The sequence below is a fragment of the Procambarus clarkii genome, chromosome 28 (genome assembly GCF_040958095.1).
Source record: "Procambarus clarkii isolate CNS0578487 chromosome 28, FALCON_Pclarkii_2.0, whole genome shotgun sequence".
NCBI lineage: Eukaryota > Metazoa > Arthropoda > Malacostraca > Decapoda > Cambaridae > Procambarus > Procambarus clarkii.
In genome coordinates this window covers 30,175,471-30,202,371 of record NC_091177.1, presented here as the reverse complement: position 1 = coordinate 30,202,371, position 26,901 = coordinate 30,175,471, and the positions used below count along the sequence as shown (strand labels likewise).

At 39.2% G+C, this 26,901-nt stretch overlaps 1 protein-coding gene across 1 annotated transcript in view; it reads right to left on the bottom strand.

Annotated features, from left to right (window-relative positions):
• The window catches only part of LOC123755189 (SET and MYND domain-containing protein 4-like), a 53,752-nt gene extending 36,911 nt beyond the window's left edge, over positions 1-16,841 (bottom strand). Inside the window, exon 1 of the mRNA XM_069332700.1 lies at positions 16,741-16,841. The gene's annotated coding sequence lies outside the window, so the exon portion shown is untranslated. The remainder of the gene's footprint in view (positions 1-16,740) is intronic.
• Positions 16,842-26,901: the final 10,060 nt, after the last annotated feature.

Genomic DNA, 26,901 nt, shown 5'->3' with positions numbered 1-26,901 from the left:
ATCAGATACACTTACCTGCTCAAACTGTGGTGGCGACAACGACATTACATTCAAACAATGTCCTTCATACATAGCAGCAGCAGCAAAAACTAAGGTTCTCCCTACCAACAACCTGCTATACAGTAGTACACTGAAACAACCTAACACAGCCCATCATCAAACACTACCTCACACTCAAACACAGCCTTTGCTTGTACCTGATATATCTGTCACCGACACTCCCACAACCCTAGGGTCCAACCATCCCTCACAAAATGCACAACTGAACCCTGATCTTGTTGAAACTCTTGTCACTCGCATTGAAAATGCACTAGAAAAGACGCTGGACCGACTTCTAACTAAATTCTTTACACAAGTAACACAACCCACCCCTGAGGCTGACCCAAAAGACATCCCATTAACAGCTACAGACACTGACATCCGCCCAAACAAAGCCACCTTTGCTGGACACACATTGTTTGAACAGATGATAGAAAAACTCATAAATAACTCCCTAGCACGCCTTACCAAAATCATTCCACAGGCTGACTTGCCACAAACCCAAACCGCCAGTACCAAGAGTAAGACACAGCCCACATCCACATCTAGGTATCCAACACGTACTACTACTGGCATGCCAAGGAAAACAGACACATCCATAACCCACACATCCTAAATGGCTCCCCTAACATTCATGACTTGGAACGCAAAAAGCATTAAAACATCTCTAACAGAACTTAAACAATTCCTTTACTCATCCAAACCGGACTTAGCTTTCATAACCGAATCCTGGCTCACCCCTAAACAAAATCCTATTTTTAAAAACTTTCAGATGCAGAGACTGGACAGACCAAACCGTATGGGTGGTGGTATTTTCCTCCTAACACAGAGTAACATGACATGTAAACCTGTAACGCTTACACATTTTGTAAATGGTAAACTAGAAATTTTAGCATGCCTAATACCCTACAATGGTACACACATATCCTTTCTGGGTATATACAACCCTGGTGGCACAATAAATTTAATGAACTAGAATTCTATCTAAACCAATTACAGCAACTGATCATTGTTACAGGTGATCTCAATGCAAACCCCCCCACATGGAGTAGAGGTACCCAAAATACTGTAGGCACCAATTTATATAACTACTTAGACACTACACCATATATTCTTCTTTCGCCGCCCAACCTTGCAACCTACTTTAACTACAGAACCAATTATGAAGCCTCATTGGACATCTGCTTTGGCTCTGCACACTTTCAACATGAACTACAGTTTCATACTGGACCAGATATTGGAAGTGACCACAAACCCCTCATTATAAAATTTACTAACTTTCAGCCACCAACCCACCCCCTAACGCTCCCCAAGTGGAACATTAAGAAACTAGATAAGAAAAAATGGGCTGATACTGTCTGTCTCCCAGATACAGACGATGTAGACCCAAACACGCGACTGTCCACAATCACCTCGGCCATAAATTCGGCAGCAACCCAAATGCTCAAGAAAACTTCAGGACATAGGTCCAACAAACCACTTAAACCGTGGTGGAACGCGGAATGTGCACGAACAGTCGCTTTACGCCGACGAGCCATACAAAAACAAAGACGTCAACCCTCCCTACAGAACTGGGTTAATCTCCGGTGGGCTACAGCAGAAGCCAAAAAAACCATACTGTCAGCAAAGCGAGCATCATGGGCAAAATTTTGTGATAGCCTCACACCCACTACGCCACATTCAAAAGTCTGGGACATTTAATAGCATTAAAGGTCGCCCAACATTCCCTTCGTTCCCCCTGATGATCGACGGTTCACTCTGTCAAACACCTCAGGAGCGTGCAAATGTTCTTGCTGAATGTCTTAAAGTTACCCTCTCAACACCCTTCTTTCATGCCCAAGAACTCCCCCTCAGACAAGAAATAGACCGTGCCATACTGCTACCCATGCCATGACTTGATAACATGTACACCTTAAGCGAGCTACAATTAGCCTTAACCCGCCTACCTCTTGGCAAGGCACCTGGAGAGGATGGAATTCCATATGAACTCATTAAACATCTTCCATGAACTGCACATAGTACTCTCCTAAACTATTACAACCTATGCTGGACTCACGGAAATATTCCCTCACAATGGCAGACCAGTATTATTCTTCCGTTCCTTAAACCATGAAAAGACCCATCCCAACCTGCGTCATATAGACCTATTTCCCTACTATCATGTCTCAGTAAAGTCATGGAAAGACTAGTACATACTCGCCTCCAATGGTACCTAGAATATAATAATATTATACCGTCACTCCAAGCTGGATTTCGACCGCAATGCTCCACACTCGATCAAATACTTTGCCTTGAACATGAAATCCGCACCTCCCTCAGAAGCAGCAAATTTTGTATTGTTCTCTACTTAGGCCTCAAAGGAGCTTTTGATAGCATTCCTCATACTTGCCTCCTCGCAAAGCTTGCGCGTTTAGGCGTACAGGGATGATTACTTTTATGGTTAAAATCCTATCTTACGAACAGGACCTCTAAATTCTATATACAAGGCGAGTTTTCCGATGACATCCCAATACAAACTGGTGTCCCACAAGGCTCCATACTAAGCCCAACCCTTTTTGCTGCATTCTTAGCAGATTTGCCTAACACCCATCCTGTTAACCTCTCGACGTACGCCGACGACTTAACACTGTATTATTCAGACAACGCCTTACCTAATACAGTCTCAACAATGCAAACAGCACTTGATCACTTCATAGATTGGACACAACAATGGGGCCTTCAAGTTAGTACTATCAAAACCTATTATCAAATTTTCACTAAAAAAAGACTTGTTCATCTACCCACCCCTCACAATACACAACACTCCCATCCAACACGTATGAGAACATAAATACCTTGGTATGCACTTAGACTCGCCCTTGCTTACCTGGAAAGCACACATTCAACACCTTAAACAGACGACACAACCCCGACTCTCCATACTGAAAGCCCTCACTGGCACCACCTGGGGAGCACACCATAAAATCCTGCTCCGTTTCTATACAACCTACATTCGCAGCCAACTAGACTATTGTTGCCAAGCATATGCGTCGGCTGCGCCTACTAACCTACAGAGCCTAGAGGTCATCCAAAACAATGCCATGCGACTTATATGTGGCGCAATGCGTTCCACTCCTATCCTTGGACTTTACAGGGAAACGAGCCTCACAAGCCTAGCCACCAGACGAGACATAATGTGTGCCAACTATCTGTCACTCTGTACCACTGCTCACCAGACACACCCATACAGATCAAAAATTAACCCAACAGTTAACCCACATAACCCCCGCTTCCCAACCAATCACTCACAACCTTTCCTCACACGGGCTACAAATAACCTCAATATAGACCTCTCTCTTTTCCAAAACTCGGAAACCCAACTTACTGTTCCCCCTATTCCACCCTGGCTTTATACAACTCCTAATACAGCAATACAACTTGAAGACAACATTCCAAAGTCTGCACCAAACTCAGCCATAGCCTCAGTCTTTCTCTCAACAATGAAAAATTGCTACCCAAATACCACAGCGATTTATACAGATGGATCTCGCATCATCATGAACAACGTACCCTCGGTCACTAGCGCTGTATGGATACCGGAATACCATCTCAAGCAGGGATGGCGGTTACCAAACCAATTATCTGTTTTCACAGCTGAATTATATGCCTTATATCAAGCTCTCCAAATAATCACAACATTACCAATCGGGACATACAATCTGCAGTGACTCCAAGAGTGCGATTCAAGCAATTACGTAGTCTTCAATACGTAGTCTTCAAAAACGTGCAAGGAGTTTGTTTACCCATGTCTTCAACTTCTTCATGAACATCGATTGAACGGTTATGATACCTCTATCCAATGGGTCCCAGCGCATTGTGGTATTCTCCATAATGAACTAGTAGATCAACTAGCCAAAGCAATGCACAACACGCCTCACATTACCCATCATCCAATTCCCCATGTTGCACGAAAAGGAGCCTTCAAAAATACCATCACCCAAGATTTTGCGACAAAATGGAAAACGTCATGCTCACCTTTGTACTATGGGTCTATTAAAAAGAAATGGGAAACTTGGAAACATGTCAGATATAAAAGCAGAGAAATTGATATAGCGATGACCAGATTAAGGCTGGGACACACCAAACTAGCAGCACACAGCTCTAAGTACAGAACAGACATCAACGAACACTGCATCCACTGTCAGGTGCCTGAAACAATCGAACACTATCTCCTACATTGCTTCCGACATTATAGTGCCAGAGTAAATTTCAAACAAGTACTTATCTCACTTAAAATACCCTTTAACATCGAGCATATATTAAGAGGCGGTGACCACTCGTTACAAGAAAAATACCAAATAGTCAAAGCACTGGCTAAATATCTCCAATCGACCAACAAATTGGGTCACATCTGACCCGCGCCACATTTATACCTGGCGCCACCAACAGCTAAACACAGAAAACAACTGCCTCGTCGCAACACCAAGGATCAGCTGACGCCATAAACACAACACACCGTCCTACAGTGCGGCAAGTCTCCCTCTAACACACACCTCTGTTTCTAGTCGCCGCTCCTCTGTCTACAGCACAACGCAACAAGCACTTTTGAAACTCTTATCCTCTTCAACATAAACGCCTCCACCAACATCTATACTGGTGCAGTCATCGGGAGGACAAACCCTTCATGCAAACTGCACCTACTATCAAGAAGAAGAAGGTTAGGTTAGGTAGGGTTGGTTTGGTTCGGTCATATATCTATGTTAGTTATAACTCAAATTAACAAAAAAAGAACTAAAACATAATGAAATGGATAGATTTATCATTCCATAAGAAAAATTAACTCATACATAGTGAATTGAATAACTTTATCATTTCATAAAGAAAAAAACTAGAAAAATACATACATTCAGGAAAATTTGACTTATTAGGCAATTCGGGCCTTGCATAGTAGGCCAAGCAGGACGTTCTGGCTACTAGGCACAACATATATATATATATATATATATATATATATATATATATATATATGTCGTACCTAGTAGCCAGAACTCACTTCTCAGCCTACTATTTAAGGCCCAATTTGCCTAATAAGCCAAGTTTTCCTGAATTAATATATATACTATAATTTTTTTCTTATGAAATGATAAAGCAACCCTTTTCTCTATGTATGAGGTCAATTTTTTTTTATTGGATTTAAAATTAACGTAGATATATGACCGAACCTAACCAACCCTACCTAACCTAACCTAACCTATATTTATAGGTAAGGTTAGGTTAGGTAGCCAAAAAAAGCTAGGTTAGGTTAGGTTAGGTAGGTTAGGTAGACGAAAAAACATTAATTCATGAAAACTTGGCTTATTAGGCAAATCGGGCCTTGAATAGTAGGCTGAGAAGTGCGTTCTGGCTATTAGGTACGACATATATATATATATATATATATATATATATATATATATATATATATATATATATATATATATATATGTCGTACCTAGTAGCCAGAACTCACTTTTCAGCCTACAATGCAAGGCCCGATTTGCCTAATAAGCCAAGTTTTCCTGAATTAATATATTTTCTCAAATTTTTTTCTTATGAAATGATAAAGCAACCCATTTCATTATGTAAGAGGTCAATTTTTTTTTATTGGAGTTAAAATTAACGTAGATATATGACTGAACCTAACCAACCCTACCTAACCTAACCTAACCTATCTTTATAGGTTAGGTTAGGTTAGGTAGCCGAAAAAGTTAGGTTAGGTTAGGTTAGGTAGGTTAGGTAGTCGAAAAGCAATTAATTCATGAAAACTTGGCTTATTAGGCAAATCGGGCCTTGCATAGTAGGCTCAGAAGTGAGTTCTGGCTATTAGGTACGACATATATATATATATATATATATATATATATGTCGTACCTAATAGCCAGAACTCACTTCTCAGCCTACTATGCAAGGCCTGATTTGCCTAATAAGCCTAGTTTTCATGAATTAATGTTTTTTCGACAACCTAACCTAACCTAACGTTTTCGGCTACCTAACCTAACCTAACCTATAGAGATAGGTTAGGTTAGGTAGGGTTGGTTAGGTTCGGTCATATATCTACGTTAATTTTCACTACAATAAAAAAAATTTGACCTCATACATAATGAAATGGGTAGCTTTATCATGTCATAAGAAAAAAATTAGAGAAAATATATTAATTCAGGAAAACTTGGCTTATTAGGCAAATCGGGCCTTGCATAGTAGGCTGAGAAGTGCGTTCTGGCTACTAGGTACGACATATATATATATATATATATATATATATATATATATATATATATATATATATATATATATATATATATATATATATATATATATATATATATATATATATATATGTCGTACCTAGTAGCCAGAACGCACTTCTCAGCCAACTATGCATGGCCCGATTTGCCTAATAAGCCAAGTTTTCCTGAATTAATGTTTTTTCGACTACCTAACCTAACCTAACTTAACTTTTTCTGCTACCTAACCTAACCTATCCGATAGAGATAGGTTAGGTTAGGTTAGGTAGGGTTGGTCAGGTTCGGTCATATATCTACGTTAATTTTAACTCCAATAAAAAAAAATTAACCTCATACATAATGAAATGGGTAGCTTTATCATTTCATAAGAAAAAAATTAGAAAAAATATATTAATTCAGGAAAACTTGGCTTATTAGGCAAATCGGGCCTTGCATAGTAGGCTGAGAAGTGCGTTCTGGCTATTAGGTACGATATATATATATATATATATATATATATATATATATATATATATATATATATATATATATATATATATATATATATATATATATATATATATATAAATATATGTCGTACCTAGTAGCCAGAATGCACTTCTCAGCCTACTATGCAACCTAGTAGCCAGAATGCACTTCTCAGCCTACTATGCAAGGCCCGATTTGCCTAATAAGCCAAGTTTTCCTGAATTAATATATTTTCTCTAATTTTTTTCTTATGATATGATAAAGCTACCCATTTCATTATGTATGAGGTCAATTTTTTTTTATTGAAGTTAAAATTAACGTAGATATATGACCGAACCTAACCAACCCTACCTAACCTAACCTAACCTATCTTTATAGGTTAGGTTAGGTTAGGAAGCCGAAAAAGTTAGGTTAGGTTAGGTTAGGTAGGTTAGGTAGTCGAAAAATAATTAATTCATGAAAACTTGGCTTATTAGGCAAATCGGGCCTTGCATAGTAGGCTGAGAAGTGCGTTCTGGCTACTAGGTACGACATATATATATATATATATATATATATATATATATATATATATATATATATATATATATATATATATATATATATATATATATATATATATATATATATGTCGTACCTAGAGCCAGAACGCACTTCTCAGCCTACTATGCAAGGCCCGATTTGCCTAATAAGCCAAGTTTTCATGAACTAATTGTTTTTCGACTACCTAACCTACCTAACCTAACCTAACCTAACTTTTTCGGTTACCTAACCTAACCTAATCTATAAAGATAGGTTAGGTTAGGTTAGGTAGGGTTGGTTAGGTTAGGTAGGGTTGGTTAGGTTCGGTCATATATCTACGGGAATTTTAACTCCAATAAAAATAAATTGACCTCATACATAATGAAATGGGTAGCTTTATCATTTCATTAAAAAAAATTAGAGAAAATATATTAATTCAGGAAAACTTGGCTTATTAGGCAAATCGGGCCTTGCATAGTAGGCCGAGAAGTGCATTCTGGCTACTAGGTACGACATATATATATATATATATATATAATATATATATATATATATAATATATATATATATATATATATATATATACAATATATATATATATATATATATATATTATATATATATATATATATATATATATATATATATATATATATATTTATATATATATATATATATATATATATATATATATATATATATATATATATATATATATATACATATATATATGTGTTGTACCTAGTAGCCAGAACGTCGTACTCGGCCTACTATGCAAGGCCCGATTTGCCTAATAAGCCAAGTTTTCCTGAATTATTATATTTTCTCTAATTTTTTTCTTATGAAATGATAAAGCTACCCATTTCATTCAGTATGAGGTCAATTTTTTTATTGGAGTTAAAATTAACGTAGATATATAACCGAACCTAACCAACCCTACCTAACCTAACCTAACCTATCTTTATAGGTTAGGTTAGCTTAGGTAGCCGAAAAAGTTAGGTTAGGTTAGGTAGTCGAAAAAAACATTTCATGAAAACTTGGCTTATTAGGCAAATCGGGCCTTGCATAGTAGGCTGAGAAGTGCGTTCTGGCTACTAGGTACGACATATATATATATATATATATATATATATATATATATATATATATATATATATATGTCGTACCTAGTAGCCAGAACTCACTTCTCAGCCTACTATTCAAGGCCCGATTTGCCTAATAAGCCAAGTTTTCCTGAATTAATATATTTACTATAATTTTTTTCTTATGAAATGATAAAGCAACCCTTTTCTCTATGTATGAGGTAAATTTTTTTTTATTGGAGTTAAAATTAAAGTAGATATATGACCGAACCTAACCAACCCTACCTAACCTAACCTAACCTATATTTATAGGTAAGGTTAGGTTAGGTAGCCAAAAAAAGCTAGGTTAGGTTAGGTTAGGTAGGTTAGGTAGACGAAAAAACATTAATTCATGAAAACTTGGCTTATTAGGCAAATCGGGCCTTGAATAGTAGGCTGAGAAGTGCGTTCTGGCTATTAGGTACGACATATATATATATATATATATATATATATATATATATATATATATATATATATATATATATATATATATATATATATATATACAGTATGTATGTATATATATATATATGTCGTACCTAGTAGCCAGAACGCACTTATCAGCCTACTATGCAAGGCCCGATTTGCCTAATAAGCCAAGTTTTCCTGAATCAATATATTTTGTCTAATATTTTTCTTATGAAATGATAAAGCTACCCATTTAATTATGTATGAGGTCAATTTTTTTTCATTGTAGTTAAAATTAACGTAGATATATGACCGAACCTAACCAACCCTACCTAACCTAACCTATCCTATCTTTATAGGTTAGGTTAGGTTAGGTAGCCGAAAAAGTTAGGTTAGGTTAGGTTAGGTAGGTTAGGTAGTCGAGAAACAATTAAAAAAACTTGGCTTATTAGGCAAATCGGGCCTTGCATATTAGGCTGAAAAGTGCGTTCTGGCTACTAGGTACGACATATATATATATATATATATATATATATATACAGTATGTATATATATATATATATATATATATATATATATATATATATATATATGTCGTACCTAGTAGCCGGAACTCACTTTTTGGCCTACTATTCAAGGCCCGATTTACCTAATAAGCCAAGTTTTCCTGAATCAATATATTTTTTCTAATTTTTTTCTTATGAAATGATAAAGCTACCCATTTCATTATGTATGAGGTAAATTTTTTTTTATTGGAGTTAAAATTAACGTAGATATATGACCGAACCTAACCAACCCTACCTAACCTAACCTAACCTATCTTTATAGGTTAGGTTTGGTTAGGTAGCAGAAAAAGTTAGGTTAGGTTAGGTTAGGTTAGGTAGGTTAGGTAGTCGAAAAACAATGAATTCATGAAAACTTGGCTTATTAGGCAAATTGGGCCTTGCATATTAGGCCGAGAAGTGCGTTCTGGCTACTAGGTACGACATATATATATATATATATATATATATATATATATATATATATATATATATATATATATATATATATATATATATATATATATATATATATATATATATGTCGTACCTAGTAGCCAGAACGCACTTCTCGGCCTAATATGCAAGGCTACTATGCGTTCTGGCTACTAGGTACGACATATATATATATATATATATATATATATATATATATATATATATATATATATATATATATATATATATGTCGTACCTAGTAGCCAGAACGCACTTCTCGGCCTAATATGCAAGGCCCAATTTGCCTAATAAGCCAAGTTTTCATGAATTCATTGTTTTTCGACTACCTAACCTACCTAACCTAACCTAACCTAACTTTTTCTGCTACCTAACCAAACCTAAACTATAAAGATAGGTGAGGTTAGGTTAGGTAGGGTTGGTTAGGTTCGGTCATATATCTACGTTAATTTTAACTCCAATAAAAAAAAATTTACCTCATACATAATGAAATGGGTAGCTTTATCATTTCATAAGAAAAAAATTAGAAAAAATATATTGATTCAGGAAAACTTGGCTTATTAGGTAAATCGGGCCTTGAATAGTAGGCCAAAAAGTGAGTTCTGGCTACTAGGTACGACATATATATATATATATATATATATATATATATATATATATATATATATATATATATATATATATATATATATATATGTCGTACCTAGTAGCCAGAACGCACTTCTCAGCCTACTATGCAAGGCCCGATTTGCCTAATAAGCCAAGTTTTCATCAATTAATATATTTTCTCAAATTTTTTTCTTATGAAATGATAAAGCTTCCCATTTCATTATGTATGAGGTCAATTTTTTATTATTGGAGTTAAAATTAACGTAGATATATGACCGAACCTAACCAACCCTACCTAACCTAACCTAACCTATCTTTATAGGTTAGGTTAGGTTAGGTAGCCGAAAAAGTTAGATTAGGCTAGGTTAAGTAGGTTAGGTAGTCGAAAAACAATTCATGAAAACTTGGCTTATTAGGCAAATCGGGCCTTGCATAGTAGGCATAGAAGTGCATTCTGGCTACTAGGTACGACATATATATATATATATATATATATATATATATATATATATATATATATATATATATATATATATATATATATATATATATATATATTTATTAGTATATTTTGGTAGCAGTCTTTCCTGTAGACATATATTATTAAATATGACCGAAAAAGTAAGATTAATAATTCTAACACGAAATTTCTCAATCTTTCGTACATTACGCTTCACTGTTGGAGGTAAATCAAAAATCAATTCTCCAAAATTCATTTATATTTCTAGTCTGACGCGACACGGGCGCGTTTCGTAAAACTTATTACATTTCCAAAGACTTTAGTTCACAAATACACAACTGAATAGAACTTACGTATCTCCGATTTTATATCTACATTTGAGTGAGGTGGAAGGGGTGATGTGGCATTAACACACGACAGAACAAAATGTGGTATTAATAGGGTATTAATTTCATCAACACAAGACAGAACAAGAGTATTAATAGGGTATTAATTTCATCAACACAAGACAGAACACGAAGCAATGGATATTGAATAGAAGTGTTTGTAGAAAGCCTATTGGTCCATATTTCTTGATGCTTCTATATTGGAGAGGAGTCTTGAGGTGGGTAGAATATAGTTGTGCAATAATTGGCTGTTGATTGCTGGTGTTGACTTCTTGATGTGTAGTGCCTCGCAAACGTCAAGCCGCCTGCTATCGCTGTATCTATCGATGATTTCTGTGTTGTTTACTAGGATTTCTCTGGCGATGGTTTGGTTGTGGGAAGAGATTATATGTTCCTTAATGGAGCCCTGTTGCTTATGCATCGTTAAACGCCTAGAAAGAGATGTTGTTGTCTTGCCTATATACTGGGTTTTTTGGAGCTTACAGTCCCCAAGAGGGCATTTGAAGGCATAGACGACGTTAGTCTCTTTTAAAGCGTTCTGTTTTGTGTCTGGAGAGTTTCTCATGAGTAGGCTGGCCGTTTTTCTGGTTTTATAGTAAATCGTCAGTTGTATCCTCTGATTTTTGTCTGTAGGGATAACGTTTCTATTAACAATATCTTTCAGGACCCTTTCCTCCGTTTTATGAGCTGTGGAAAAGAAGTTCCTGTAAAATAGTCTAATAGGGGGTATAGGTGTTGTGTTAGTTGTCTCTTCAGAGGTTGCATGGCTTTTCACTTTCCTTCTTATGATGTCTTCGACGAAACCATTGGAGAAGCCGTTATTGACTAGGACCTGCCTTACCCTACAGAGTTCTTCGTCGACTTGCATCCATTCTGAGCTGTGGCTGAGAGCACGGTCGACATATGCGTTAACAACACTCCTCTTGTACCTGTCTGGGCAGTCGCTGTTGGCATTTAGGCACATTCCTATGTTTGTTTCCTTAGTGTAGACTGCAGTGTGGAAACCTCCGCCCTTTTTCATGACTGTTACATCTAGAAAGGGCAGCTTCCCATCCTTTTCCATCTCGTAAGTGAAACGCAGCACGGAACTCTGCTCAAATGCCTCCTTCCGCTCCTACAGATGTCTGACATCAGGTACCTGTGTAAAAATGTCGTCAACATACCTGCAGTATATGGCCGGTTTCAAGTTCATGTCGACTAAGACTTTTTGCTCGATGGTACCCATGTAGAAGTTTGCAAACAGGACACCTAGGGGAGAACCCATGGCGACCCCATCTACTTGCTTATACATGTGCCCATCCGGGCTCAAGAAGGGTGCCTCTTTAGTACAAGCTTGGAGTAGTTTCCTCAGAATATTTTCTGGTATGTCAAGAGGAGTACAGGCTGGATCACGATACACTCTGTCGGCTATCATTCCGATTGTCTCGTCCACAGGTACGTTGGTAAACAGCGATTCTACGTCCAACGAGGCTCTTATCCCTGTGGCCCGTGTGCCCCGCAGTAAGTCAACAAATTCCTTTGGAGACTTCAGGCTGAAGGCGCAAGGAACATAAGGAGTCAGCAGGCCGTTGAGTCGCTTCGCCAGTCTGTACGTGGGTGTGGGTATCTGGCTAATGATTGGCCGAAGTGGGTTTCCAGGCTTGTGCGTCTTGACATTTCCATACGCATATCCAGGTTTATATTCCCCAATGATCTTTGGCAGGTGGAGTCCGGATTTCTTGGCGTTCACAGTTTCGATCAGTTTGTTGACCTTTGCTTTTAATTCGGCTGTAGTGTCCTTCGTTACCCTTTGGAACTTAGTTTGGTCAGAGAGTATGATGTTCATTTTCGCCAGATATTCGTCTTTTTTAAGAATGACATATATTGGCGACTTGTCACCTCTCCTGACAACTATCTCCTTGTTCTCACGAAGGCTTTTAGCTGCCGCTTTAAGCTCGGGGGACAGTATGGTGCTTCTGTAGTTGCCTCGATTCTTTCCTCCTTCTGCAATAAGTTCTGCTTGTAAGGTATCTTTGGTAGTGACCTTCTTTTGTGTCTCGAGGTCGAATATGTCGTCCAACAGAATTTCCAACTCTACTTTCCGGGCCATCTCACTCGGTCTGGACATAACATGACAGTTTATGCCCAGATTTAGGAGAGTGACTTGGTCCTCAGTGAGGTTAATTCCTGCAAGGTTCAGGAAGCCATCTCTTGGTCGTGGAATTGCCATAGGTCCTCCATATAATGTTGTTAGTTTCTTGATAATCCTTGTTTCAGTGCTGAGGTGATGTTGGTCTGTGAGGATGTCGAGGAGTTGTTCAATGCTGTTTACCAACGTACAATGCTGTTTGTAGAATCGCTGTTTACCAACGTACCTGTGGACGAGACAATCGGAATGATAGCCGACAGAGTGTATCGTGATCCAGCCTGTACTCCTCTTGACATACCAGAAAATATTCTGAGGAAACTACTCCAAGCTTGTACTAAAGAGGCACCCTTCTTGAGCCCGGATGGGCACATGTATAAGCAAGTAGATGGGGTCGCCATGGGTTCTCCCCTAGGTGTCCTGTTTGCAAACTTTTACATGGGTACCATCGAGCAAAAAGTCTTAGTCGACATGAACTTGAAACCGGCCATATACTGCAGGTATGTTGACAACATTTTTACACAGGTACCTGATGTCAGACATCTGCAGGAGCTGAAGGAGGCATTTGAGCAGAGTTCCGTGCTGCATTTCACTTACGAGATGGAAAAGGATGGGAAGCTGCCCTTTCTAGATGTAACAGTCATGGAAAAGGGCGGAGGTTTCCACACTGCAGTCTACACTAAGGAAACAAACATAGGAATGTGCCTAAATGCCAACAGCGACTGCCCAGACAGGTACAAGAGGAGTGTTGTTAACGCATATGTCGACCGTGCTCTCAGCCACAGCTCAGAATGGAAGCAAGTCGACGAAGAACTCTGTAGGGTAAGGCAGGTCCTAGTCAATAACGGCTTCTCCAATGGTTTCGTCGAAGACATCATAAGAAGGAAAGTGAAAAGCCATGCAACCTCTGAAGAGACAACTAACACAACACCTATACCCCCTATTAGACTATTTTACAGGAACTTCTTTTCCACAGCTCATAAAACGGAGGAAAGGGTCCTGAAAGATATTGTTAATAGAAACGTTATCCCTACAGACAAAAATCAGAGGATACAACTGACGATTTACTATAAAACCAGAAAAACGGCCAGCCTACTCATGAGAAACTCTCCAGACACAAAACAGAACGCTTTAAAAGAGACTAACGTCGTCTATGCCTTCAAATGCCCACTTGGGGACTGTAAGCTCCAAAAAACCCAGTATATAGGCAAGACAACAACATCTCTTTCTAGGCGTTTAACGATGCATAAGCAACAGGGCTCCATTAAGGAACATATAATCTCTTCCCACAACCAAACCATCGCCAGAGAAATCCTAGTAAACAACACAGAAATCATCGATAGATACAGCGATAGCAGGCGGCTTGACGTTTGCGAGGCACTACACATCAAGAAGTCAACACCAGCAATCAACAGCCAATTATTGCACAACTATATTCTACCCACCTCAAGACTCCGCTCCAATATAGAAGCATCAAGAAATATGGACTAATAGGCTTTCTACAAACACTTCTATTCAATATCCATTGTTTCGTGTTCTGTCTTGTGTTGATGAAATACCCTATTAATACTCTTGTTCTGTCTTGTGTTGATTAAATTAATACCCTATTAATACCACACTTTGTTCTGTCTTGTGTTAATGCCACATCACCCCTTCCACCTCACTCAAATGTAGATATAAAATCGGAGATACGTAAGTTCTATTCAGTTGTGTATTTGTGAACTAAAGTCTTTGAAAATGTAATAAGTTTTACGAAACGCGCCCGTGTCGCGTCAGACTAGAAATAAAAATGAATTTTGGAGAATTGATTTTTGATTTACCTCCAACAGTGAAGCGTAATGTACGAAAGATTGAGAAAATTCGTGTTAGAATTATTAATCTTACTTTTTCGGTCATATTTAATAATATATGTCTACAGGAAAGACTGCTACCAAAATATACTAATATATATATATATATATATATATATATATATATATATATATATATATATATATATATATATATATATATATATATATATAATATATATTTATATGTATATATATGTATGTGTATGTATATGGATGTGTATAAAGTATATGTAGAAGCTGATTAGAATTACATTTCACTTTTGTAAATGCACATTAATGACACTAAGTAAAAGACACATCGAACGCTTTTTGTAGAGCAGACGTAAATCTGTGTATCTATATATTAACATATGTAGGTTAGCTTAGCATTTTAAAAGCACTACAACACCTTCTGTGGTTGATTGTTCAATGAATCCCTGAACTACAAGTTTAACAGATTTCTAACCCTGTCCATGGAGGAGAGAAGAAAATGTATGTATGTGATTAGCATTGTAAATGTGTGTGCCCTCGTCTCTGGTAGAAAAAACCGTGTTCAATCTTGAGTATTACAGCCGTGTTCACTATGCAGTATTAAAACAAGTGTTCACTTTGCAGTATTTCAGCCGTGTTCACTGCAGTATTACAACCGTGTTCACTTTGCAGTATTACAGATGTGTTCATTTTGTAGTATTTTAGCAGTGTTCACATGCAGGATTACAGCTGTGATCACTCCGCACTATTACAGCAGTGTTCACTGCAGTATTACAGCCGTGTTCACTACAGTATTACAGCCGTGGTCACTACAGTATTACAGCCTATTCACTAAAGTATTACTGCCGTATTCACTGCAGTATTACAGCCATGTCCGTTTTGCAGTATTACAACCGTGTTTACAGTGTATATTATTACAGCCGTATTCACTGCATTATTACAACCGTGTTCACTTAAGTATTACAACTGTATTCTGCAGTATTACAATCGTGTTCACTGCAGTATTACAGCCGTGTTCACTCTGCAGTATTACAGCCGTGTTCACTCTGCAGTATTACAGCCGTGTTCACTCTGCAGTATTACAGCCGTGTTCACTGCAGTATTACAGCCGTGTTCACTCTGCAGTATTACAGCCGTGTTCACTCTGCAGTATTACAGCCGTGTTCACTCTGCAGTATTACAGCCATGTTCACTCTGCAGTATTACAGCCGTGTTCACTGCAGTATTACAGTAGAGTTCACTTTGTTCTATTAAAACCGTGTTCACTTTGCAGTATTACAACCCTGTTCACTGCAGTATTACAACCGTGATCACTGCACTATTACAGCAGTGAACTTCACTGCAGTATTCCACGTGTTCACTCTATAGTATTACAGCCATATTCGCGCTGCAGTATTACAGCCGTGTTCAAACTGCAGTATTTGATTATCTCTATTATCAATACTGAAGTTTACTAATAAATCTCCTCTTAGTAGCTTAATCTGGCTAAAAAATACAGAATAAAGTATTAGGTACTTAGTGTGGAGTATGGCAGCGGTGCCCTGCCCAGCGCTGGAGTATGGCAGCGGTGCCCTACCCAGCGCTGTGAGCGTGGGTGACTGAGGCGTGAGGCGGCCGTGGCGAGGCGGGTGTACGGGTCCCGGACCTGTGTACCTGCACCTGCTGGCAGCCACGGGGCGGTATGTGTATTTATACACATTTGTATACATTTTATATTTTCGTGTTTTATAGCAACTAATGTGTATTAATTACAGGTCTTGAAAGAATATTATTACATACAATCATATTGTTTACATGACCCATATATACTGGTACTTTTTTATATCAATATATATAGATGATGATATATTAATAAATAAATAGTTTGGTGGTTGCGACTTGTGGTGACCCTCGAGCATATACATGTTAGGGGGAGCAGACTTTGACCTTAATATTTAGACGTCATGGCTGGTCACGTGACTATTCGGTTGTGAGATTTGTGGTATATATTTGATTCACAGTGGCTAAATATATAGTAATTCTCATATGGAACTAAAGAGCCCGACGTGTTGCTTACACCTGTTTACATACACCTGCAACCTATACACGACGTGTTACACCTGTTTACTCTCACCTGCAGCCTATGCCCGACGTGTTACTTACACCTGTTTACTCTCACCTGCAGCCTATGCCCGACGTGTTACTTACACCTGTTTACTCTCACCTGCAGCCAATGCCCGACGTCTTACTTACACCTGTTTACTCGGCAATGTGATGTCATAGTTGCCAGAATACGCCTGGAATATAGACGTATCTGGCAGCTTTCTCAAAACCCAAATGTCGAGTACACAATGTGTCAACTTTGTGAAAGAGAAAACATGCACTCGCTTGAACATTATATTGTAGAATGTCCCATATTGTCTGACTTTCGCCCTCCTGGGCTGAGGTATGCTGAACTCTGTAACTACTATATGAGTACTGGAACACTTGATGATATATTGGACTTGTACCCTAGATTTTTTTTTTATCTTTATTTAAAAAAATACAATATAAGTTACATATACATAAATGTTACAAGGCAATTATACATTACAATTCTTAGTGAACAAGTGTTTCAGTAGTACAGAACAAGATCTTTAGAAAACCCCTATAAACGAGTTACAAAAATTGAAGAATAAACTTACATTAAAATACAGGGGAAAATATTACATTTATATATATTTTATATAATTCTCAGTAAACCAATTTTCTATATCATCACCGAGCATGAGCCTTAAACCCCAAATGTTATACCTGATCCTGCCTCGCAAGAACTTCAATATTTTGTCTACTGAGTAACCTTCCTGCCTGCCTATCCACACACAAAAAATGTAATCAGAAAGTAACATAATTATTGTATTCCTAAGTTTCTTGCATTTTATGTCAATATGAAACATTAAAAACCTCATTAACTCCACTCTAATACTTGGTCCACATAAATCTTTAAGAGTGTCTCTAATCCAGTTTACAAGAACAACTTTCTGCTTACAAAAATAAAATATATGCATATTATTCTCAATTTCAGTACATTGGTCACACCTATTGTCGTCTTATGTACTCACCTAGTTGTGCTTGCGGGGGTTGAGCTCTGGCTCTTTGGTCCCGCCTCTCAACCGTCAATCAACAGGTGTACAGGTTCCTGAGCCTATTGGGCTCTATCATATCTACACTTGAAACTGTGTATGGAGTCAGCCTCCACCACATTGCTTCCTAATGCATTCCATTTGTCAACCACTCTGACACTAAAAAAGTTCTTTCTAATATCTCTGTGGCTCATTTGGGCACTCAGTTTCCACCTGTGTCCCCTATGTGTGTGAGTATGTATGTGTATAAAGTATAAAGCTCATCAGAATTGCATTTCACCATTATAAATTCACATTAATGCATTCATAAATCTATGTATCTATGTATTTACGTATGTAGCTGAGCCTAACATTTTAAAAGCACTACGATCACCTTCTGTGGTTGTTCAATAAATCTCTGAACTGTATGTTTGACAAATCTCTCACCCTGTCCATGGAGGACAGAAGAAAATGTATATATGCTAGTTAGCATTGTATATGTGTGGCCACGTCTGTGGTAGAAAATAATAATAATAATAAAAACCTGTTTACTCTCACCTGCAGCCTATACCCGACGTGTTTCTTACACCTGTTTTCACTAACCTGCAGCCTATACCCGACATGTTATTTACACCTGTTTACTCTGACCTGCAGCCTATTCCCGACGTGTTACACCTGTTTACATTCACCTGCAGCCTATGCCCGACGTGTTACTTACACCTGTTTACACTCACCTGCAACCTATACCCGACGTGATCCTTACACCTGTTTACATTCACCTGCAGCCTATACCCGTCGTGCTACTTACACCTGTTTACTCTCACCTGCAGCCTATACCCGACGTGTTACTTACCTGTTTACACTCACCTGCAGCCTGTACCCGACGTGTTACTTACACCTGTTTACATTCACCTGCAGCCAATGCCCGACTTGTTACTTACCTGTTTACACTCACCTGCAGCCTATACCCGACGTGTTACTTACCTGTTTACACTCACTTGCAGCCAATACCCGACGTGTTACTTACCTGTTTACACTCACTTGCAGCCTATACCCGACGTGTTACTTATACCTGTTTACACTCACTTGCAGCCTATACCCGACGTGTTACTTATACCTGTTTACACTCACTTGCAGCCTATACCCGACGTGTTACTTATACCTGTTTACACTCACTTGCTGTGGGGTATTTTCCGAGCAGGATTTTGTTTGTTAGTTATTTGATATATTAATAATTTGTTTACCTTACTTTAATTTATTATTTTTAATTTAAAGTGGGCGGTACATTTAAAAGTGGACTGTATGTTGTTAATTTATCCTGCATGTTAATACTGCAACTACAATGGATTAGTATTACAGTAGACTCATATCTGGTAGGTTGGGTATAGCCTAGTAATAGGCACTGGATATTCATCAGTTACATATGTGGGACTTCTATGGTGAATGCTTCCTGTTGAAATAGGATGAGTCATAATTTCTTCCTCCTTTGGGGTGCACCTGCCGAGTAACTAATAATTAGTAATCTGTTACTACTATACACAGCATATATCAAGGAAGAAATCTGTATTATGGAACAAGAGCTTACCCTTTCCGGGTTTATACAATACTTCCACAGGTAGCGAGATCGTGGGTCGATCGGAGACTGTGGTTCCTTTGTCACGAAGTTCGCGGGAAGTGTATGAGAGCTGTATGTGGCAATAAGAGAGGCGAGATGCTCTCTCAGTCGTATCACTCTCCACGCACGTAATTGCGTCTCGTCTCCCTCCCATTCTGATCGCGTCCAGAGCCCAGCATTATCGACTTAGCGAAGTAGACTATGTATTGGTTTACCATTTCATTAATTCCAGTCCTAGTGAATACTTTTTTATCATATTTAGTCCCCAGGTTGATGTTTTAAGGATACTGTTGAACTTATTGAATATTTCGATGACGTGACAGACCCCACCCCATTCTCTCTGAGAGATCACTGAAACCCCTTTTCTTCTAATGAAGTTAGTTGTTAGTAATGTTAGTATGTTCCTAGTATAACCATGTTTGCTGGTTATATTGGGTGTTAGTAATTTAGTATTGTAATTTCCAACACTTGCAACCTATGCCTGACGTGTTACATCTGTTTACACTCTCCTTCAGCCTATACCCGACGTATAACACCTGGTAATACTCACCGGCAGCCTATACCCGTGTTACTTATATGTTTCCACACACTTGTAGCCTATGCCTAACGTGTTACTTGCACCTATTTACACTCCCCTGCAGCCTATACCCGACGTGTTACACTTGTTTACACTGACCTGCAGCCTACGCCCGACGTATAACTTAATATTCATTCCGGAAATGCTCTATGCATTAGTGGGAGCCGGTCGGCCGAGCGGACAGCACACTGGACTTGTGATCCTGTGGTCCTGGGTTCGATCCCAGGCGCGGGCGAGAAACAATGGGCAGAGTTTCTTTCACCCTATGCCCCTGTTACCTAGTAGTAAAATAGGTACCTGGGTGTTAGTCAGCTGTCACGGGCTGCTTCCTGGGGGTGGAGGCCTGGTCGAGGACCGGGCTGCGGGGACACTAAAAGCCTCGAAATCATCTCAAGATAACCTCAAGATAGTGACTTTATATTCGTTTTGTTGAAAGCAGGAAACCTGTGAATATATATATATATATAATTTATATATATATATATATATATATATATATATATATATATATATATATAAATATATATATATATATATATATATATATATATATATATATATATATATATATATATATATATATATATAACCGAAAACTGACACCCCAGAAGTGACTTGAACCCATACTGCCAGGAGCACTATGCATCTGGCTTACAGGACACCTTCACCACTCGACCATCACGACCGTTCAAAAGATGATGGTAGCCGAGGCCATATCTATAGTCTTGTAATATAAATTATATTAATTGTGTACCTAATGCCCCATTGATCGGTTATGTCTGCGGGAAAAAGCTCCTCAATAGCGTAGAAGATGTAGACCACCAAAAGGCAGCTACGTACACGGAGTCCAAGCATGTGCTGCAGGTCTTTATACATCTATATTAACCAACCTATTTTGTTGCAAATAGAAATCAAAACAAACACGTCGCGCTGCTGAGTACCAGTGTCTGCTGCCCGACACCGAGCTGCCAGAAGCAAGTTCCAATATTATTCTATCCAATATAAATACCCATTTGCTACCAGCCATGTCCCTCAAAAACAGGTCTGTGCTGGGGGAAAAAATCCTCAGAGAAAGCATCCATCCACGACAACACTGATGGCTGTCGTTTCTCGACCTCCGGGGCCCGTGACGGCGGCACACTCCCGGAGCCCGTGGCGGCGGCACACTCCCGGAGCCCGTGGCGGCGGCACACTCCCGGAGCCCGTGGCGGCGGCACACTCCCGGAGCCCGTGGCGGCGGCACACTCCCGGAGCCCGTGGCGGCGGCACACTCCCGGAGCCCGTGGCGGCGGCACACTCCCGGAGCCCGTGGCGGCGGCACACTCCCGGAGCCCGTGGCGGCGGCACACTCCCGGAGCCCGTGGCGGCGGCACACTCCCGGAGCCCATGGCGACGCCACACTCCTGGGACCCGTGGCGGCGCCACACTCCTGGGACCCGTGGCGGCGCCACACTCCTGGGACCCGTGGCGGCGCCACACTCCTGGGGCCTGTGGCGGCGCCACACTCCTGGGGCCTGTGGCGGCGCCACAATCATCTAGACCTCTACCTGTGACGTCACAACCGGGAGGACGTGACGTCACAAAGTTTTTCAAATTTATTTATTTACAAGAAGTACATTGGGTTTGTGAGAGTAATAACATTTGTGTTATGAACATTCTTGCCAAGCCACTAACACGCATAGCGTTTCTTGCAGGTAAACCATTTAAATGAAAAGTGTAATTCAAATGGTTTCAAGAGAATTAAGAATTAAAGGGAGCAGTAGACAGTTGAACAACAGGATCTCCGGGTTGGTACAAGAATTCAATCAACAACGAACCACTTATTTTGATGAAAGGGAACAGAAGTACACTTACATTGCATCAGGCTTGGATACCCATGTGCATGGGAAATAGGCTTACAGGTGCCAGAACATGAGAGGAAATGTCAGCAAAGTGGAGAAATACCCGACAGACCTCTGGAACGTTATCTAACACAGTGCAGTTACAAACCCAATAAGATTTCAACTCAGATTCGACAGAGCTGAAATTGTTAAACACGTGTTAAAATCTTACTGAAGCGACCATACGAGTCATAAATACTCATACGTCGCCTAATTAAAACAGAAACAAGTAACACTTAGTGGGCCAGCTGAGGCTTAGGGCCTGCGCAGAAATTTCCCAGCAAAAAAAAAAAATGAGTATGTTTCGGCGCTGTCAGACATATAGAAAATGGTGTAGGATCCATTCCAGATGACTTGTATTGTTAACGTTTTTGCAATTTGTGTCGTCCGGAGATAGTGCTCCTGTTATCGACAACGTAGTGTTCCTGTTATCGACTCCTAATAGTTCTCCTGTTATCAACTTCAACTACGTCTACTATGAGGAAAGTGTATTACCGAAACTTGTTTATTATCTTTACATTCCTGGCCAGTTATTCCTTTGATACAGTGGTCTTATATATATGATTACTGCTATTATGTAAGTGTTCTTGACAGGAACAATTGAAGAGGAAGCAAGAACTAATCCTAGTACACCAGTACATGGTGTTGATGCCAGCCTCAACCACCAGGATTATTTGGTGTCATCATCCTTGTTTATACCTAGTGGACCAGGCCTGTCTAAAATAAGATAAGACCTCCAAATTTTATTTACTAATATGTAGTCTAATACTGTAGTGAATGTTAGTCAATCAATTTTGACTGACTACACATATAATTTAATAAATCCTTCCTAATGTGCAAGGAGTGGATTTGTGAGAATATTGGAGAAATACAGTCCACTCTATCATAACATTTGCTATCGACATAAATAAATTACCGTAAATATAAATTCATATAAATTATATAAATATAAATCTCACAGGTCGGTTGCCCACATTATTTGGTCATCTTTGTACCGGATGAACCAGAGTTAAACATTAAGATTAGATTCATCACCATTAAGATTAATCTTAAGATTAGATTCATCACCATTAAGATTAAGATTAATCTTAAGATTAGATAACCAGAGATTTATTAAGTCTTGAAATACTCTGGTACTAGTGCAATTTATACTATAACAATATTATAAATATTGCCAGTCATGAGACCGGCCGCGGTGACCCACGATCTGCTCAGGAGCCCCACAGCCCAGCCTTCAGCGGCTTCACGGTCACCCACCAATTTCGTGCAGTTTCAGATTGCTACAGCGACCGGCTTTATTAACGTATTTAATGTATATGTAAGGTGCAATCAAATGGTGCAAGTTTCTCTTCCAAAAATCACCAGTAGCTCTCAATCCATTGTCACGGGTGATTTTAATGCCAGACACACTAGCCTGGGTGACACCAAAACAAACAAGAATGACAGGGTCTTTGTGAAATACTTAAGAGACAATAACATGTTCGTATTGAACTTTGACTCCTCTAACGTCACACACCTCAGGGGTGGCAGATTCGACTATGTCATTGGTAGTAGTGTAAACCGGGCCATAGAGGGGCCGTTTTGCTTTTTTCGACGGCCCCTCTATGGCCCGGGTGTTTTTCGTTACATTAGGCTTTGGCCCCTCTATGGCCCGGGTGATTTTCGTTACATTAGGCTTTGGCTCCTCTATGGCCCGGGTGTTTTTCTTTACATTAGGCTTTGGCCCCTCTATGGCCCGGGTGTTTTTCGTTACAATAGGCTTTGGCCCCTCTATGGCCCGGGTGTTTTTCGTTACAATAGGCTTTGGCCCCTCTATGGCCCGGGTGTTTTTCGTTACATTAGGCTTTGGCCCCTCTATGGCCCGGGTGTTTTTCGTTACAATAGGCTTTGGCCCCTCTATGGCCCGGGTGTTTTTCGTTACATTAGGCTTTGGCCCCTCTATGGCCCGGGTATTTTTCGTTACATTAGGCTTTGGCCCCTCTATGGCCCGGGTGTTTTTCGTTACATTAGGCTTTGGCCCCTCTATGGCCCGGGTATTTTTTGTTACATTAGGCTTTGGCCCCTCTATGGCCCGGGTGTTTCTCGTTACATTAGGCTTTGGCCCCTCTATGGCCCGGGTGGTTTTCGTTACAATAGGCTTTGGCCCCTCTATGGCCTGGGTGTTTTTCGTTACAATAGGCTTTGGCCCCTCTATGGCCCGGTTAATTTTCGTTGCCCCGGCGAATGATTGCTTCTACTCTCCTGAAATTTTCGCTCAATGGGATTAAAAGGTCCCTCTATGGCCCGGTTCATGGCCCCTGGGTTTTCTCGAATATTTTCCCACGCACGGTCTATGGCCCCGGGCTTTTCTCAAATATTTTCCCACGCACGGTCTATGGCCCCTGGGTTTTCTGGAATATTTTCCCAAGCACGGTCAATGGCCCCTGGGTTTTCTCGAATATTTTCCCAAGCACGGTCTATGGCCCCTGGGTTTTCTCGAAATAATTTTCATGACCCGTCATTGGCCCCTGCCATTTTCGCTCAAGGGGATTAAACGGCTGCCTCCAGTCATCCCAAAATTTCGTTAGCTCAGTGACCCTGCACAGGCATGTTAAAGGGGATTAAAAAGCCGGTCATTGGCTCCAGGGTTTTCTCGAATTTTCTTTCATGGCCTGACCCATGCACAGGCATAGCCAATGGTCAATGACGTCATCGGGTAGCCAGTCTTCAATTTGCCTGGGGTAGGATTAAAAAGCTGGTCCCTGGCACACCCAAATTCTGTTACCCCGGTGACCCTGCACAGACATTGCTAATGGTCAATGACGTCACCCCCGTCTTCATCTTCCCTGTATAAGTCCGTTTTCTGTTATAGTGTAATTATTCCCATTTTCAATATTTATAGCAAAGGGGGATTCAAATGCTGCCATCTGTCAAGCCTAATGTGCAATGGCGTTAACCATTATAAGCTCGTTTTTCACAATAAGGTATTACCATACGGTTTCCCATTGTCTAAGATCATTTTAACATAAGAAATGAGTTCCACCCTATTACAGAACCAGTATTTACCCAGGTCATTTTCCTAAATCTAAAAAACATATTTCCAATTTATGTCCATTGTTTCGTGTTTATAGTATTAATAGCCCATTAATATCCCTTTTGCCATGTTTCCCCTATTTCTTCGCCTTTGTAGATAATGCAATTTAAGCTTTGTCAATCTGTCTTCAAGGATTGCTTATTGACCATAGGGAAAATAAAAATGAAAACCCACTATCATCCATTTGTATGAAAACAGTCCCCTGCCAGGCATGGTGATTTCAATGTGATTTCAGTACTAATCCAATATTACTGTATAAACTAACAGTCCCCTGCCAGGCATGGTGACTTCAATGCGATTTCAGTAGTAATCCAATATTACTGCATAAACGCATAATATACATTTTAATTATCCACAACTGTAATCATTATTCGGTGATAAGTGCAAAAGTATAACAGCAACCCAAATGTCATACCGCAATTTTTTGTAGAATCGTACATCTGACAGCATTGTAGGTGAGCTGTACATATGAATAAAGGTAACTGCAGAAGTCCTATTGGCCCATACGAGGCTCCTATATATCTCCACCCAATCTCATTCATATTCATGTCCACCCTATGCTTAAAACAACCAAGGGATCCACTTAAGGTATTAGTTTACAATAATAGTTTTAATAAATAGCTGTCATTCTAGTTTTATACACAACAGCAATTATGAAACCCTATAGCTAGATATCGTACTGTAATCCACAAGTAGCTACCACACATCTGGCAGTACAGCGGATTATTAGCTGTGTTGATAGGCTAGTCAACTGTCCTCACATCCATCAAATAGCTATCCAAAGTCGCACCTCAATTCATCCATCTAGCAACTTAGCTGGATGCTAGTCACTATATTCATAGCCTAATCATTTCTACACCTCAAAAATAAAAAATCCTAGTTTCTAAACCAACACTCGCAAATACATGCATGCATACATACCTACACATACTCCACAACCCATACATTCTTAGAGAATAGCCTAGTTTTTTGCCACCATTTCCCCCATTAATCAGATGTGATTTATGCCATACACAGAAAATACAGCAGTTACACGTCAAATATGCCATTTATGCACAAAATATATTATTTACACTCAAAATATACCATCACACAACAATATGACATTTACATACGAAATATGTCAGTTGGACACGAAAATATACCATTTACACAATATTGCATGTACACTCAGAGTATGACATTTACACAAAGTACGGTATTTGCACAAATATATCAAAATGCTTATACATTTAGACAATTAAAAATGCGCTTTCACTAAAATTACACAATTTCACAAACATAATTTTCACAAAATACCCACACATTGTCTCATAAACCAAAATACACTTACACCATGACGATCTAGTTTTCAGATTACAGAGCTTACACAATTTGCACACAAAAATACAGTTGCACCAGTTCCACTTTAGCCAATTAAAAACACAACTTGCATAAATGCACTATTAGCA